Source organism: Ovis aries, chromosome 8 (genome assembly GCF_016772045.2).
Source record: "Ovis aries strain OAR_USU_Benz2616 breed Rambouillet chromosome 8, ARS-UI_Ramb_v3.0, whole genome shotgun sequence".
NCBI lineage: Eukaryota > Metazoa > Chordata > Mammalia > Artiodactyla > Bovidae > Ovis > Ovis aries.
Window position 1 is genome coordinate 67,456,047 of NC_056061.1, and position 19,292 is coordinate 67,475,338.

Consider the following 19,292-nt stretch of genomic DNA (forward strand, 5'->3'; position numbering starts at 1 on the left):
TCATATGTAGGCATACCAGAGCACTTCAGCCTCTATATATACCGTATTCTGCCATCTACAAAGGATCCGAAAGGAATCTGGTAGAGACTCATGAAACTCTTAACATGTGGGGTGCCAAGATCCTCACCATTCATTCATTTATTCAACAAACATTTATTGAGAAGATAACCATGTTTTGGGTGCTGTGCCTGGTGCTAGGTCTATAGTGGGGAAACAAGTAGACATGATCTCAGCCCTGGAGAAATTCTGTCTAGTGAACAGCCCTCCCACCATGGATTAGAACGACTATTCTCCACTTATATACAGCCTAATGCATCTACACGTTAGCTTACATCTTCATTTAAGAAGCAGCATTTAGATCACAGTCAATACCTGTATGACCATAGCATGAATTGGATCACAGTAGATTCACTCTGGTTCCGCTGCACTGTCAGAACTCCCAAAGCGCTAGTCTATTTGGAGAAATAAGATATGAAATGGTGTGCCATCTTCAAGTACCTTACGATCTCCTTTAAGAGACACAATTATCTGTGTGAAAAATAACACAGTTGGAAAAGTGCCATGCATGGACAATTAAAAACTGCAAATATTCCATATATACGGTGTCCATAAAATTTATAATCCAAACCATCACCACAAAAGGGGGGTACTTTTAATACTTGAGACCAGGTTTTCTTTGGGAAACTGGAACCTAAGGTCACTTTTTCATAAGTCCCTTCTTGGCCAGTGAATTCTGCAATTTAAAAATCACATTTATTTCCTTCTCAAAGAAATACTTATGGAATATTTGCTGTATTCGAAGCACTATGACATTCTCTTGTAAAGGCAGGCTTTGGAGAGGAATTCACAAAGATAAGTAAGACACAACATGACCTCAGAACTGAGGAGAGATGCAAAAACTGCTAACGCTTTCTGAAAGACATACCACATGACAGAAAGCCCGATGCTAAGCTTTGTACATATATTATCACATTTAATCATCAAAACAATTCTCAGAGGCAGGTGGTGTTAATCCCATTTTATAGATGATGTTTATACTGGTTAAGTAACTTGTCCAGGGTCACACAGGTTATAAATAAGGAGCTGGCACTGGAAATAGGTACATCCCAATGCAATGTCCCAGCTCCTAGCCTATGACAAGTGCATGCTAAGTCACTTCAGCTGTGTCTCTGTGTGACCCCATGGACTGTAGCCCACCAGGCTCCTCTGTCCCAGGGATTCTCCAGTCAAGAACACTGGAGTGGGTCCTCCAGGGGATCTTCCCGACCCAGATATCAAAGCCGCCTCTCTTATGCCTCCCACATTGGCAGGTGGGGTCTTCACTACCAGCGCCACCTGGGAAGCCCTATGAACAAGCAGTACACGAAAAGTCCATGGGAAGTAAAATAATTACGGAATAATTATGAATAGCTAAATGAAGGAGAGTGATATTAGACACGGACCTTGAAGAGTTAGAAGGATTTTAAAGGCAGAGATTACGGGGGAGGGCAGCCCAGGGACGTGAGACAATGAACTAACAGCCTAGAGGTGGGCAAAGTACTTGGCTAGTACTTCGTAGTTTTGTATAGAGGAATTGAGAGTGGGAAAGCTAGAAAGGTCAACTGAGGCTGATATCGCCTTCATGTTTAATTTAAGCAAATATGAAACTCAGTTTGCATGCCCTGAGCAAACTCCATATTTAATTTGCATTGAGGGCAACCTGTGTATCCAGATATAGATATCTTGTAGGCAGAGTGCCTCATGAGGCTGAACTGAGGAGACAGCTAAAAGGAAAACAAGCAGACACACATTTCATCCAAAGACAAGTAGGGGGCTAACTCTGGGCTGAATGCAGTCCTGGGAAGTCCTTGTAAGTTGAAATGATATAAATCAAATCTCATTTTTTCCATAAAAACAATGTTATAACAAGAGTGACATTTCCCCTCAATGTTAAAGTTAAAAGCATCCCAATTCTAATATATTCTCCCCTCACAAATTAAACTGTTTCCCCAGCAACAATTTGAAGTTTCAAAAATTGCTAATTTAAAATCAACATTAATATGGTTCTACTTATTACATTATTTATTTTTTTTTATTTCTGGACAGCTATCATTATCTTAAATTTAAGGTTTGATTAAAAACTTAAGAATTCTTAAAACATATTATGCCTAGTAAATAAAACTTCCTGATTCCAAAAAAGAAAAAGAAATCAGAAAAAGCATCCTAAATACTATTAGTAATACTACAGAAGACAGAGGTTAGGTCTATAGCTGGAAATTAATTTCCATTAGAGGTAATAAAGGTCATGGCCTTCTACTTCTCCTTCAGGACACCACTCTGGCACCATGTCTTCCTTGAAGCCTTTCTGAGAACACTCTCTCCACCACACTCCCCACCAGATTCTAGGTCCGCCTCTCCATGCTCCCTAGGCACATGCGCACACACCATCAGAAGCAAGGCTGCACACCACTGTGTACCTGCTGCTCCCTGCGTCTCTTCACTGGCCAGAGGCAGAGTCTTTGCTCATCTCTATAACCCACTGTCCCCAGAGCAGGATCTGACACACACTGGGCACTCAATGAAAGTTTCTTAATAATATTCTATTTTAGAAATATTTAGTTAACGTTCTGACTTTTTATCTACCAAGTATACTCACTACTGTGAACAAGCCTGGGATATGTTGCTTAATCTCTTAGAGTAGTAAAACTTAGCCCAACATCAGCTCTGCTTCTTACTAGGGATGTGGTCTTGCACAAATCATTTTTACTTCTGAGTTGATGCCTGCATGTCTCCCAAGGGGATAATAGTACCCACCTGGCAGGCTATAGTGAGGACCAGAGTTTATGTACATAAGTCACCTAATAGAGTTTCCAGCAATTGGACAGTATTCAAGAATGACAGCAATTGTAAGTACTACATCAAAAGGACAGGTGAAAATAAATGTTGATATAAATTTTTTCAATGAATATACAAAAATTGCTTTCTATAAATCCCATGCAGACACAGTCCATATCTTTGGGGCTACGAATTATTTGCCATGTTTCCAATAAGAATCTTGATTCAACTGACAAAGAAAATATAATAGAATCTATAGAGGCCACATTGAGTTGACAGAAAACCATGACAGGCACGGCACAGAAGTGAGGCTATAAGGCCTGTCTTTAATCTGATTTCTATGTCACAGTTTACCAAGGAGAATTAAAAAAAAAAAAATTAGTGGGGAGGAAAGAGGATGTTTTCTCAACATTAAATATTTAAAGTAGATCGATAAGGGCACTTCATATCAGGAATTCTTCATCAGTCTTCCAAACATTAAATATGTAAGTGGTTCACATGTAGGCCATATCGAGAAAAAACAATGTGGAAATGTGTTTCTGAAACAGTCTCCAAAGAAAAGAATCCAGTGTCTAGCTTCCTGTGTAAACAAATGTCATCACATTCAAAGAACAGTACATCAGGAAGTTCTCTGGAAGATGTCTCTATTTTCGTGTGTGTGAGTGTGTGTGTGTACGAGAGAGAGAGAGAGAGAGAGAGAGAGAGAGAGAGAGATCTGAGAGCCTGACAGCATTCCACCGCAAATTGACCTCAGAAGCTCTATAAGACGAATCATGAAAAATGCAACACATCTAACTCTCTTCCACTGTAGATGCAGAGAGGTTACTGAAAGCAAAACGATCACTTAAGATCCATTTAAGAAACCTGGCTTCTTACAAATAGGAGTAAGTAGGTGAATTGGTCCAAACCACGCTATTTACATCTTCTAAACCCTATCATTTTGAGCAATGGCTAAAATTTCATTCCTGTCACAAGTCTTTCTCCTCCTCCCCTGCCACATAATGTGGCTACTTTTAAGGACGTCAGGTTGGGAATAAGGAGAAGAAAGAGACATTATTTTGAAATCTCACAAATTCACAACTGGATTTAAATCACACAACTTTTAGTTTATTTTAAAATGGATCAAAGGTTTCAAAAGGAATAGCCAACAGGACTTTTGCATCATGCTATGAAAACACCTCCTAACACATTCTCCAGCACAGATTTCACAGTCTTAACTCCCTATGTTCGGTGTGTACATTGGATTAAATACTTTTATTTAGCAATTATCTAATAGCACCCTGAATTCTTCAGATTAATGAATAGTATATAAATGAGTAAACAATAACTAAAATAGGCCTTGACTTAACCTCAAATCAACATGGTGTAGTAGGAACTGGATTTACTCTCCTGCCTGTAAAGCACTATAAAGATAAATAATAAATATATGATGATAGGGTTTTCCAGGTGGTGGTACGGTAAAGAACCCGCCTGCCAATGCAGGTAAATGTAAGAGACCCAGGTTCGACCCCTGGGTTGGGAAGAACCCCTAGAGGAGGGCATGATAACCCACTCCAGTGTTCTTGCCTGAAGAATCCCATGGAGAGAGGCGCCTGGTGGGCTACAGTCCATAAGGCTGAAAAGAGTCAGACACGACTGAGCAACTTACCATGCTCGCACATATGAGGATAGCTTCTAAGAAACTGAACAACTGGCTACAAAGGACAGTGATCCTTGAGAGAAAGTGGACAAGTGAGATGAGCCCTAAAATCGCCCCAGATGACACCTTGGAGAACATTTTCACCATGTCAGGAAGGGAAACTCAGAGACCAGTGGTCTCCCTGAAGTGCAAGGAACCTAAGTGTTCAGGGATCACAGGGCATGATAAGGACAGCACTGGACAGACAGAACTTGGAAGGTCTGTAGATAAAGTGCTCAGGTGAATACCGACTAGCATAGGCATGTGAGGAAACCACCACAGTCAGGAGAAAATCCACTGAAACTGTTAGAGACAGCAGTGCCCAGTACTCAGAAAGGGCCAAGAAGAGCGCTCATTTCCAACAGCCAGAGTGGGCAGCCTCATAATTTACAAGGCATCAGTTAGAGTATTAAGAAGTATCTTGCTTTAGAAGGAGGAAAAAAATTAAACCTAAGCTACACACTGCCCTGGTTACCTAACAAAGCTTAAAAGCAAGATCTGAAAAAATAAAACTATTGTCAAGTATTGTCAAGTACATCTAATAATAATAATAAAAACCTCAAGGATATTTTTAGGAATACAAAAGTCTTTGGTACCCACAAGGTAAAATTTTAGCACCCAATCAAAAATTACCAAGTCTGCAAAGAAACAGAAAAATCTGACCCACAAAAAGCCAAAAAATTAATGAATCAAAACTGACCCAGAAATGACACAGATGGCAGAATTAGTAGAAAGGTCATTAGAAGTTATTTTAACTATATTCCCTATGTTCAAGAAACTGGAGTAAAGAATGAATATGTGAAGTGAAAGCAATATGGAAGATATATTTTAAAAGGCCCAATCTGAACCTCTAGAGAGGACCATCTCAAAACCTGAGAGGGAAAATACACTGGGTGGCAGATTAGACATTGCAGAAGAAAGGGATAGTGAACCTGAAGACATGGTAATAGGAACTATCCAAAATGAAACAGAGAGACCAAATACTCAGCCCTACTCAAAGTCCACAATTCCAAAAGCGTGTCTGAAAGTTACATGAGGACAGTTGTCTTGAGGCTGAGACAAAATTCACTATATAGCTGAAGATCTATTTAACACTGTGAAAAGAAAGGTATTTTGCCTATTGATAAAACTATTTGACATTATGACTTGTCACTTTATAACCTTTCTGTTGATGGTTATATCCACTTTTAATAAGACCTGCCACTGTTACCAAACCTTAAATGAGGACTATCAAAACTTATAAATAACTTTACAGTTTTAAATAACTAGTTTGACTTTACCAGCTACATATATATTAGCATATGTGGTGATAATAAAAATTCATGGGCAGGCCACTATTTTTTCATAATTGTAGACAATTATATTAATCCAATCAAAATTGTTGGGAGAGTTTATTTCATTTGAAAGATTCATGTTTTTCTGGTCTAGTTTCTAACTGACCATCTTTTGGTTCACCTACCACTCCTAGTTTTTGTTGTTGAATCTTCTGGATTCTGAAAATATTCACATTCATGGTTTCATTATGCTCTACACATGGGTAATATACACATTTAATTATTTTTTCTTAAATTTGCCCCTCTAGTGTAAAAATAAATATTATATTATTAAACCATTTAAATGCAATAAAATTTATAAACTATAAGACATTTAAATCTGGATGCCTCATCATCAGTTCGGATATTTTATAACAGAAAACTTTTTCAGCTTCTCTTCACAACCTTTCCTTTATTACTTTACAGACTGCCTAGCAGGCCACGGTGGTTACTAGAAATACAATGATAAATAAGATGCAACCTTTGGAGAGTTTATGGTCTATGGTCTAGGCGAAAAATAATCTTATACCATATGTGTCAAGGATGGAGAGAGCACAATGGGAGCAGAAGTGAGAAGGTGACTAACTGTGCTGGGGGTGACAAAAGAGGGAAAGAGAAAGGGGGAACCCAGGCAACCTTTATATCTTGAAGTATCTATGGGCCTGGAGAGAAAATAGCAACTGTAAATGCATTAGAAGCAAGAAGAGACAAGGTATATTCTGGGAATGAATAAATTTGGGTATTACTGAAGTATTATCAATTTCATGAGGTTTTATAGTGAGATGAGAGAAATGATATAGGAATTACAGAGTTGGTCAAGATAATCAAGCACCTTTATGATATGGTAAGATTTTGAACTTTATCTTAAAGCAGAAGGAAGATTTCTCTTTTACAAGCATAGCATTGGAAGCAGCGTAGAGAGTGTAAGGGAGGTGGGTGGGGCTTAAGGCCAGGACCCTAGTCAGGAGGCTCCTGTAAGAGCTCGAGGACATACCATGTGGAATTGAATGGGGACAGAGGTAGGAGGCATTAATCAAGGAGATATTTAGGAAGAAGAATCAGCAGAATTTGTGCATTGGTTATGTGTACAAAAGCTCAGTATCTTTTAAAATTCTTAAAAGTATATTGAATTCTTGCTATAGGTATGACTTCATATTAGACCACAGAAGAGATTTTTTTTTTTACACTGTCAAATTTTATACAAGTTTAGAAGCTCACTCAAGAGACAAGACATACAGGTGAAAAGTTAACTTCAAGCTTTAAATGTCAATTAACTGCCACTGCATTTACAATGGGCTTCCCAGGTGGCTCCAGTGGTAAAGAATCCGACTGCCAATGCAGGAAACCAGGAGATGTGGGTTCAATCCCTGGGTTGGGAAGATCCCCTGGAGGAGAAAATGGCAACCGACTCCAGTATTCTTGCCTGAAAAATTCCATGGATCGAGGAGCCTGGCAGGCTACAGCCCATGGGATTTATAATAGTTCTATACAAGCTTAGCAGAAGAGCGACTGCTATGAGCTAGTGCTGTGAAAGAAATATTTATGCAGCTGGTAGGAGTTAAGTAAGGGCTTGAAAATTCTGACAGGCAGAGACAAGGCTTTCCAGGAGGTGAAAATGCTTCAGTAAAGGAATGGTGTGCATCTCACAAGTGCCAAGAATTCATGGCCAATGATTTATTAGCAAAATCTTCAACTGTATTTGCTCCCAATTCAGTCCATGTCCAACAAACATTTTGTCCTTCCCTATAGTCTAAAGTCAACTCTTTATCTACAGTATCTCATGGGCTTCCCTGGAGGCTCAGATGGTTAAGAATCTGCCTGCATTGTGGGGGACCTGGGTTTGATCCCTGGATTGGGAAGATCCCCTGGAGGAGGGTAGAGCAACCCACTCCAGTATTCTTGCCTGGAGAATCCCCATGAACAGAGGAGCCTGGTGGGCTACAGTCCATGGGTTGCAAAGAGTCAGACATGACTGAGCAAATTAGCATAGCATATCTATATCTCACAGGCACAAGCCTCTGCTCATATTCTGTGTCAACTACAACAACCTCTTCATTCCTCAACTCACCACCACTAGCAGGCACCTCTATGGATCCTCAGATCCATTTCTGAAGTTCCTTCCATTGGGCCTGATTCATCTATTACCCCAGCCAGTGTTCTACCCACAGTTTTCTAGTACTCTAAAGGTTAGGACTAAGGGGTCTTTCTTTGCATCAAAACCCTTCCCCAGGCCACCAGACATCAACCCCTACTTCCAGCATCTTTCCTTCTCCCCTCTCCACTCTCTTCTCCTTCTCCATCCTAAGTCATTGCTGTCTTTCTACGCTGGTTTGCTCCAAGACTTCCAGCAGCCAACTAGGCATTGCTCTCTTCCAAGCCTCCCAGGGCTCATGAAGTCATTCTTTATGCCCAAGGCTCTAAATCATAGTTTACTGCTTGGAAACCATTCCATCACATATAGAAAGTACGAAGCTGACTGCTACTGAATTATTGAAGTATTAAGACAATGTGGTTTGATATAAATTTTTTAAAGTTGTCTTTATTTAATATACTTGTAACAGTTGCAGGATGTGTGTGTGTGTGTGTGTGTGTGTGTGTGTGTGTGTGTGTGTGTGTACAGAGAGAGAGAAATGGGACCAATGGGAGTTGCCAAATGATCAGCTCCTCAAAGAGCAGGACATTTTTGTTCAATTTGAATTGAAAAGCATTACCAAGGACATGTGAGGACTTAATCCAAAGAAAGTCAGATCGGGATGTTCTTCAAGCTATTGTTCAACCCCAAATCCTAAATAATAATGTTTGAATAAACAAATAAAATTCTAAAACTAAGGCTTTGGGAGCCCACACTTTCCTCTGAGAGTCAGATAATATGTAAGAAATACATTTGAGTAATGTCATAACATCTCTTTTTTCCCAATCACCTGGTGATTGACTTGATTGAACACCCTGGCTCTGGTTTAGAATACACTCTGGAGGTAGCCAAAACTGGAAAAGACATACTTTCCACTCAAGGTTCTGTTCTCTCACTAAATTTCACTTCAGCTGTACATGGATCACTTGACCTCTCTTCTGTGATGACTAGAAGTCACATAAGCATGATATAATTATAAGCCCAAGTCCAAGTTATTTTATTTCTAATAAGCATTATACTATTACTACTAATGTAATAAACAGGGAATGCTTTTACGTCTTAAGCACTATGCTGGACACAGCATGCACAGACATAAAACAACGCTAATAAGACAGAAGAGTCTCAAAACACACATCTTTAGCTGTAACCAGTGAATGATGACACAATTTTAAGAGTAATGAGATTTACAAAGCCCTAGAGAAATACAGAGGGGTAAAGGGGAAAAAAAATCTGCCTTCAGAAGTTGCAAAGAGATGCGTAACAAAGTGGCACTTAAGCTACCTCTCAAAGGACGAAGGAAAGAAGAGGAGGGGAGGGATACATATTGAAAATGGACTATTTGTCATCCCTGTTGCCATCATTTTAGAGATGACGAAACTGAGGCAGGATACCTCAGGTCACTTGCTAATATGTCACCCATGTATGCTAAGTCACCTCAGTCACGTCTGACTTTTTGCAACCCTATGGGCCACCAGGCTCCTCTGTCCATGGGATTCTTCAGGCAAGAATAGTGGAGTGGGTTGCCCTGCCCTCCTCCAGGGCATCTTCCCAACCCAGGGATTGAACGGGCATCTGTCTCCCGCATTGGCAGGCAGGCTCTTTACCACTAGTGCCACCTGGGAATATGTCACCCCGCAGGCTTCAAAGCCAGCTTTGTATGTTCTGTCGAATGTACATGCTCCTTTCCAAAGACAAGGAAACACTTTCCAGGTGGAAACAGAAAAGAATTATTACTGCTACAGTTAAAATTTCTTAAAAAGTGCCTCTTATAAAATCTTTACTTGAAATGAATAAACTTTTTCACTATATTTTTCTATCTGCCCATAAAAAGCTTTATAAAACTAGAACTAAAAAAAAAAAAAAAAACAAACCCCTGGCATCCAAGCTCACGTAAGATAGCTGTGAAACTTTAAAAATTGTATTTAAAATATTGTGAATATATGCATTTTTCTGGGAGAAAGTGTCAGAAGGTTTTTTCAGAGTCCTAAAGAGATCTGTGAACCTCTCCCCGCAAAAGGTTTAGAACCTCAGATTCATAGAGCATTTTGCAAGGCTTTTTAATGTTTTCCAAAGAGGAAAATATATAGGTTAAAATCTAGTTTCATATATTAAGAAATACATTTCACGTGTAGTAGAATATTAATATAGTTTATTAATAATGTAACAACTTGATAATGAGACATGAAGCTACCCTTGCCCATGTTTCTAATAGCTACTCAGGATGTTAACAGTGAAAGGATCATTTAGAAAGCTAATTTCCTTTTCATCATGTTTGTTAAGTGTTTACTCTAATTCACATCCTGTGTGACCCTATGGGAAAATTCTTAACTAATACTGGGGAAAATCCCATAGGGTTACACAGGATGTGAACTGGGCTTGTACTCAAGTACCTTTGGCTTGAAAAATAAAATTAGATAGGTGAGTTTCACTTTCTGTTTGTCATCAGTTCCACTTTCTGGTTCCCAAAGTTTAGATGCAGAGCCTTTCTGGGTTTTTGAAATGGCAGCTCAAGAAAATCCTCTAATCCCGACTCTCTGTTTTCAGGAATGGCAGAACTAAAGCGTTTCTGCAGAAAATGCAAATGGGTCGGTCATGCCCACCAAGGAGTGCCTGGTGGAGGAGCCGTGGAGAGCTCCTCCATACCTGTGCTCACAGAGTTCAGCTGCCGTTTTCCATTTCCTGTGGAGAACACACATCATACCACTTCCCCTATAGAAAAAAGAAAGCAGCCCAGCTTAATTGCTGATGGAAACACTGTCATACTTTCCACTGGCCAAGCTTGAAACCATTACTGATCTAACCTTCATTAATTTTTCCACAACAATTTGCAGAAATGTCAGGAAGCAGCTGCATGAAAACTGATTAATTGTCCTTATCACCGCTATTTCACCAGGCTATATATACCTTTTTTTTTTTTTTTTTCCAGTTTAAAAATAAGATTTGGGATTTTTCTGTTTGGATTGGTACTGATGGTGGTATATCTTAGTTTGAAGAACCCAGATCTATTTTTGACACTTCCAATGGCCCAACATTTTCAAATCTGGAGGAGACCCCATAAAATCTGACAGCATCCAAGAAGGAAAACATTGCTTCCTGCCGATTACTCAGTTATATCTGTTTAAACAGAAGTTAATGAATTCAAATCTTAGAGCAATACTGCATTTATTAGTCAATCACAGAAACTAAAATTCACTTCCGAATGTGAGTTGAGTTAGAAAATCAAGTGCCCTTTTTCTGTTTTTTTCATTTTCTCCCCTCCCTCATCATTTTAGCTTAAGCTATACCATCTGTCTCAACCTACCAAATAATGTGCTGTGCATGGCTGGCAAAAACAAGTGGAACAGTACACCTCATAACCTCAAGCATGAACCAGTGAGCATCTATAAAAGTGGTACACAGCGGAATCTGGCCATCTGAGGATAACTGGTTACAGCAAGCTCAGTTTCTCGGCCAGCACTCAGATTTGCAGACGTTTAACTAGCTGGCAAAACATCAACTAGTCTTCAAGAAGAGAAACACTAACAAACATTTTTTTTTTTTTCAAAATACAAGAATTCAGATACAAATTTTCAAAGGTGTATTTGCCAATGTTGCTGACGAAAGGGCTACAAACGCAAAGATCAAAGCACTGACAACATCCCTGAAAAGGAGATGAAGTCAATCCAAATTAAGCATTTTGTAGCACTCCTAAACCTTGTGAGTGCGAATGTGTTTTTCCTTCTTCATATTGCCGGAATACATACAAGCAAGGGATTAAAGCCGAATGGACTTGGAACCAAATGACACAGTACCTTTCAGAGACAGCTCCGAGAATCTGGAAAAAGTCCCTCCTAGAACTGCATCAAAATAACCCCAAACCAAAGGAAACACAGATTGGACAATGGTGGTGTGAGGCACTGGTATAGCAACTGGACATGGCACAGCGGCCCAGATCAGGGGCTCTGGACCCAGAAAGCCTCTTCCGAATTCCATCTCCAACACTTAGTAGACAGATAAATAACTTCAGGCAAGTCACCTAACCTTCCCATGCCTTCGTTTTCCCATTTGTCAAACAGGGATAATGATAATAACATTATAATAGGTAAGAGAATAATACAGTGCTAAGAAATGGCACTAGGAAGTGAAACGTAAATATTAGTCGTTAAATCTCTATTTCTCTGTTGATATTTCAGCCTTATGCTAGTCTAAAAGAGGAAGGAACTATGTGACAAGAGTTCCCTAATTAATTTAACAAAGCTCACTGGGTTGGATGAAAGATTTCCCTTGCTGGGGGTGGGGGGTGGGGGGCAGATATCAACATTGCCTGAAATACCACCACTAAAATGGGGTCAAGTAATCAGGATTAAATTTTCTACTCTTTCTGTTGACTTGCTCAGGTGTCTCAGGACAACATGCTTTGTGATGATGTGGGCCGCAGGGCCAAGCAGGGCCAAGCTCAGCTGGAGATGACCAAACCCACCACCACCTGCCGGCCTGGAAGTCAGAGGTGAGGGGAAGGCCACCACAGAAAAGGGAAGTGCAGAGAAAGAAGGAAGCTGACTTGGCCTCCATCATATTAAAAGGGCTTACTGAATAAGACTAAGGCATTCATTCCCCTGGCACCAAGATGGGGATGGAGCTGCCAGGGGCCCACACACAACAGGAAGGACATTACTTCTAATTCCTGTTCCGGGTAACCTTAAGTAACTTACTACCCTCTCCAAGGCAGTAAAACAGGAGATTTTATCTAGATCAGAACTTCTCAACCTTCTCCTCACCATGAACCCCTTGGACAACCTGATGAAGCCTGGGGATCCCTCCTTAACATGGTGTTTCCAACTACATCAAATAAAATACACAGAGCTATAAAGGAAACCAACTGAAATGAAATTCAACTACCTCAAAAAATTTTGAACACATCTGTTGACAGTAATTAAAATTCAGAAACAGGATACACTGCAGGATAATATTCACCATCATTTTGAGTAGTCACAATTATAAAGATACTGTGAGATATTATCTACAAAGTAAGGTGACATGAAAATATCTGTGACTTCTACTGGTGACGAAGTCACAGAAACTGCTAAAATTACTGTCTGTTGCCTACATTAATAATGGAGTGCCAACATTCTATCAGATGTTTGTGAAAATAAAGTTTTAATTCTTTTATCAACCAAATTTCTCAGATCCTCTGAATTCTATCCATTTGTGGTTAAGGTTCCCAATCTAGGTAAATAATAAATCCCTTCATCATTCCAAGTACCTAGGATCAATGATTTAATTGTTTCCCTAGCTCCCTTCGGCAGTTTGGGGGGTCACAAAAAGTCCGACACAACTGAGCAGGCACAATAAGAGCTAGCTCCCTCCACAGTGCATATTCACGAAATGAAAATGGAACTATCCTATCCAAATGTGTGGAGAAAACGGATTTATGGGATAGAAGTGTCTCTCCCCATCCCTACGGAAGTGAAGGGAGCACTTACTGACTTGGAAATGAGCTGCCCAAACGCTTCCAGACCCTCGCAGCCTACAGGCATATAAAGATGAAGTGGCATCAACACCAATTAACCACAGCTCCTTTTCCAGCCCCACCTGCTCATAGAGGACCTCCAGTCCCCTCGAAAAGTCCCAACCAAGTATTTCTAGGATGCCAGCAAGGAGGACTTACAAAAACCCACGGGGAGCCTGACAGCAAATCGCAACACCATCTGCTACGCCTTCCTGCGCCAGCTCCCCCTAGTGTCCTCAGGAAGGAGGCGCTCTGCTGTCTCTGCAGACGGCCCCTCAAGAGGATGCTAATGCCCAGATACAATAGCAGAGTCCACACCTTAAGGCAGGAGGCGTTCCTGCCTTGGGTCCCATGCCTCAGAAAGCCCCCATACCACAAATTCACAAAAGAAATGTGCCAACAACTGTATGGGCGCCTCTGTCACTGGCATCCAGTTGTCTTACAGCCTTAAACGTCCCAGCTCCTGACTACAGCTGTTTTAGGCCCAGGAAATGCTTTTTCCTTATCTCGTGCCCAATCTGTGTTCCAATCTACAATCAAAGGAGTTCAAATGCCCTGAAGGTTTGTGGGCTGGGACAGTGCAAAGTGTGGGGTTAGACAAAGTCAATCTGCTTAACTTTATAAAGCCTGAAACAATGAAAGTAAGTAACCTTTTATTAGGCAACTTTTTATTAAGCATGACCCATATGAAATTCACTAACAGGACATTACAAATTCATTCTTTGATGAGGATTTAATTACTCTTCAAAATAGCAAGAAGGAGCCAGAAAATTATTCTCACCAAATCCACAACTTAAACTGGTCAGATAAAATTCCTGCAAATTCACGTTCTTTACAAATAAAGAATCACTGACTCAGTTAAGAAGAAAGCGTGCGGGCCTCCATTTGAACTCCTGCCCTGGAGGCCTCACAAGTATTGGTGGCAAGAGCCGAATCCCAGGTTGTGTGTACTTATGTCCAAACCAAGCTTGGCTTCTAATCAACTCTCCCTCAAGACTGTCATGAAAGCAAGCCACCAGGTTTTCGCCTTCCAACTCTTCTTTAGAATCTCACAGATTATTATTTTAAACAGAGGAAGACTTTTAGAGGTTTTGCAGATGTATATGAATATGCAATTATATTATATATATATAAATTAAGAGGGTGGGTAGTGGAATAAGGGAAGGTTGAATTACTTGCACAAGATCCACAGTCTATGAGACCCAGGGCAAGAACCTCAACAGCTTCCTGACATTTCAACCAATGAATTTTCCAACCAATCACTGTTCCCTACCTACCACAGTTCTGTGCATGTGTGTGCTCAGGCACTCAGGCATGTCTGACTAGATGCGACCCCATGGACCATAGCTTGCCAAGTTCCTCTGTCCACGGGACTTTCCTGGCAAGAGTACTGGAATGGATTGCCATGTGCTCCTCCAAGGGATCTTACCAACCCAGGGACTGAACCTGCATCTCTAGGGTCTCTTGCACTGGCAGATGGACTCTTTACCACTCGTGCCACCTGGGAAGCCCCTACTACAGTTAACTATCCACATATTGTTTATGTGTTGCCATGTTACGTTAGTATTATTAAATTCAGAAATCACTCATTAAGGTTTTGACAATGTTACAAAATAAGACTTAGCTATCACAGAGTTACCAAGAGTCATCCTTCTCATAAGTTATGTATATTATTACTAAATGTACAAACTCAAAGATATCTATTTATAATAGACATTACAGAACTTTTACAGAACATTTCCAAACATAATTCTCTAAGATTTCTAAATGAGGGTTTAAGTGATAATGATATTATGAGTAAAAAGATTTTAAAATGTGTGCTTCAGAAAAATGTTAACTAATTACATCTGTTCTGAAGAATAATTCACAGTGCCAATCTTAAAATGGAATTAATTTATTTCAATTTAAATTTTTATCAGATTTCCAAACTGCATCAAACATATGTATGTAAAATGGGGCACATTAAAAATATGATTATAATCCTAGCAAGGTTTAAAATAAAATAATATGTATATCTTCAGTTAAAGATTAAGTTTTCTTTGTCCACTGGCTCACCGCTAAATTCTAAGTAAAATCACAAGTGAACAAATATTATTTCTCACATACTGTATAAGACAATATTATTTGTATCAAAAAATACAAATATAAAATATCTGATATAGAAAAATTTTAATATCTATAGCTAACTGTAAAATAAAATGTCTTATCATAAAATGCTTAAGGATAAATTTCCATTAGGTATATGTTTAAACAGCTTAAGAATAAAAGCTTTGACGAGGGCTCTGAAGAACTCTTCTATTGTAGCTAGCATAAAATTTCTTTTTTTTCCATATAACAGATATTTATTAGTATCAGCTCTGCACCAGGTACATATTTATCTTTCTAATTCTTTTAATGTTCTTTTTTTTTTTAACATAGCAGAACATTTCTTGATAACTAAGTATTTCAAGTCTTGTTCCTGCCACTGGCAAAAGTTCACAGCACACAAATTTAAAAGCACGCATACAGTTCTAGATATTTTGAAAAGAATACATCCCTTTTACCTGTAGATGATCAAAGAGAATTTTATAATTAATCAATAATTTATTAAAATGATGGTACTATGTATTTCCTGACCAGATGGCAGTGTTCCATCCACTTACAACAACCTTGGAGAAGGAAATGGCAATCCACTCCAGTACTATTGCCTGGAAAATCCCACGGACAGAGGAGCCTGGTAGGCTGCAGTCCATGGGGTCACAAAGAGTCGGACACGAATGAGTGACTTCACTTCACTACAACAACCTAGAGTGTGACATGTAATTCCCCACTCTCCATTAATACTGTATTTTCCAGTTAAAAACATTTACTTTACTTGCATTTATTGAAATGGAAAATATTAGTCATTGATCAACATCCTTCCATCCCTATCCTGGATGAATGAATAAATGAGTGAATGAATGAATGATACAGGTATACACATCAGACCAGTTCCTGTCCTCTCCATGGCCACAGATTTAGAAAACAGTACAGGCAGGCATAAATATATACTATTTAGAAAATAATACCAAAGTGAAATTGCTTTCTCTCTGTCTAGAATTTTAAAAATCCACATAAACATTTTCTTTTTGTCAATAAATACTTCCAAATTTGGGTTAGTGCATTCTTTATATATAATAAAACTTTCAAGTTAACATAGTTTAATTAAAATATTTTAGTATCTCTGCAAAAATCTATGTTAATATGTTCATCAAAACTCAAAATTTTGTTTTGACATAATAAAAAATTGCTGCCGTTTATAATGAAAATTATTTCCATTTATGGAAATATGACACACATATATTTTTTATTTTACTTGAAAACAAAAGAACTCAAGATTGAGTTCTGGAACAAAAGTGCCATAGGTTTCTTAGTTCACTTTAAATTTTTGACCATTTAAAATAGAGTTAAAACATGGCACCATGCTATATCTGACCTCAAAACATGAATATATGCTGAAAATGAAGGTCTTGTTTTCTTGTGCATCACCAAGCTGATAATAAAACAAGTCCTGCCAGACACAAACCTATTCACTACAGTTGCCAGTTGGAAAAAGAGCAGAAAATTATTAACATGAGGCAAGGAGGGGTAATAAAACAAAAGTAAAAAGAGAAAGAATTAGCTGGCAAGGAACATATCACTAGCATTCTCAGGTTTACTGTGCCCTAGGAGACCAGACTAAGTCAGACTCAATGACTGCTGTAAAGATCTTGTCCTATTTCGGAAAGTAGATAGTTACCCTACGTTTGGAGGAATTCCCTGAGGACATTTCTATGGCGACACAAAAAAGCTTATTGACCCTATCTAGCCCAAGGCTTTTGATAAGACAGAGGAAATGCAGCCTGATTAATCATCCTGCTGATTGAATTCTTAAGGAAAAGAAATTTCCAATGATGAGAACACATGACAGTTTTTCTAGAAGTTCTGACAAGTCCCATAATCATTAATTTAATAAAGCTGGATTACTGTATTATAGCAAGTTGAACCCATTTTAGGATTTACAATGGCAGAAAGTCAGCTTTGAGTGGTAAAATCAGGAGTATATAATACTCACCTCATAAATGTACTTCTATCAAGCTGTGGGATTCCCTAGTAGTTCAGATGGTAAAGCATCCGCCTGCAATGCAGGAGACCCAGGTTTGATCCCTGGGTTAGGAAGATCCTCTGAAGAAGGAAATGGCAACCTGCTCCAGTATTCTTGCCTAGAGAATGCCATAGACAGAGGTGACTGGCGGGCTACAGTCCACGGGGTCGGTCACAAAGAGTCGGACACCACTGAGTGACTAACACACACAAATATTAATAAAACAGGGAAACCTACTTCTATTGGCTAGTTTCCCATAAGAAGGATGTACTGTATTTAAAATGATACATTTTTTCTCCCCTCTACTCAGTTATATTTCCCAGCACTCAGCTCAAGACATGATAGGAAGTTGGTAAACATTTATTGATTGAGTGATCAAGTGGGTGAATGGATAAATGAATGAATGAATGATAATTAACACTCACCATTTGAGGGGTAAAGAAGCAATTGCTTCTTGCTCCACTCTACTACTCCTTTTAAATTCTCTTTCCTTCCTTTCAAATTACAGGATGGCCTGATACAATTTAAAATTCCCCTCTGTAGTAATGAGTGCCTCTGCAAAAATTCTTTTATTGTGTTCAATTTACTGTACTAATTGATTTTTTAAAACTCCACTAAACATAACCTTCACACGATGTCATCCCTTCATATTCTATAGTAATGTGTTGCTCCTTTAATTTTTTTCTCTAAGTTCCATCACTGTTCCTAAATGCTGTCCCCATTACCTCCTACTAGATGACTATGTCCCTGCCCTGTTTTCTCAGGGTGAGTGTTACACAACATGCCTGTAAGTGACGGTATGTTTTGTCTGTTTATTGGCACATGAATATCTTGAAGGACAGGAAAAGAACTGGTGTGTGTGCGTATGTGTCTCTGTGTGCGTGCACTTCCCTGGATTGTTCTCTGTTGAAATCTCCTTCCACTTGGGAAAAGCGCCAAGGAGAGCCCGAGGACTTCCCTGACCTTGAGCCAAGGGTGTGGCAAATGTGCGCACCCTAACCAGCTGGGTGCTTAAAGGGAAGGGGTGGGAAGAAGGAAGTGAGAAAGAGGGAGGCTGGAAGTCAGTGTTGAAATCTCCGACCTGTGAGAAAATCATCTAGGAATCCAAGACGCTTGCAATGTACAATTAGCAAAGTTTTCTCAGGAGTAAGTGGCTCAGATGGTAAAGAATCTGCCTGCAGTGTGGGAGACCCGAGTTCCATCCCTGGGTCGGGAAGATCCCCTGGAGAAGGGGATGGTAACCCACTCCAGTATTCTTGCCTGGAGAATCCCATAGACAGAGGAGCCTGGCCGGCTGTAGTCCATGGGGTCGCAAAGGGTCGAAACGACTGAGCAACTAAACCGCTCAGGACTAACACATTCTCAAGGGGGTACCTCGAAGACCACCTGGCACAATCAGATCTACTGTTTCTGTAAACTTGACCCATCAAGGATAAATCACTGAGGAGAGCTCAGTCTAGAGTTCACTTCTATCTTCAAGATTGCTGTTGATGTTCAGTTGCTCAGTCATGTCCAACTCTTTGAGACCCTATGGACAGCAGCACGCCAGGCTTCTCTGTCCTTTGCTTTCTCCTGGAATTTGCTCAAACTCATGTCCATTGAGTCAGTGATACTATCTAACCATCTCTTCCTCTGCTGTTCCCTTCTCCTCTTGCCCTCAATCTTTCCCAGCTTCAGGGTCTTTTCCAGAGTCAGCTCCTCCCATCAGGTGGACAAAGTACTGGGGCTTCAAGACTAGGAATAACCTTTAGAATATTTCCTTCCCC

At 39.6% G+C, this 19,292-nt stretch overlaps 1 protein-coding gene across 18 annotated transcripts in view; it reads right to left on the bottom strand.

Annotated features, from left to right (window-relative positions):
* The window catches only part of HIVEP2 (HIVEP zinc finger 2), a 218,819-nt gene that overhangs the window by 66,702 nt on the left and 132,825 nt on the right, over window positions 1-19,292 (bottom strand). For 3 of the 18 annotated variants that reach the window (XM_060419747.1, XM_060419746.1, XM_042253543.1), the window contains exon 4: window positions 17,497-17,644. The exons of 14 other annotated variants lie outside the window; for them this stretch is intronic. The gene's annotated coding sequence lies outside the window, so the exon portion shown is untranslated. Of the gene's footprint in view, window positions 1-372; window positions 17,645-19,292 lie in introns of all 18 variants that reach the window. One more of the 18 variants, XM_060419744.1, reaches the window with a different exon arrangement.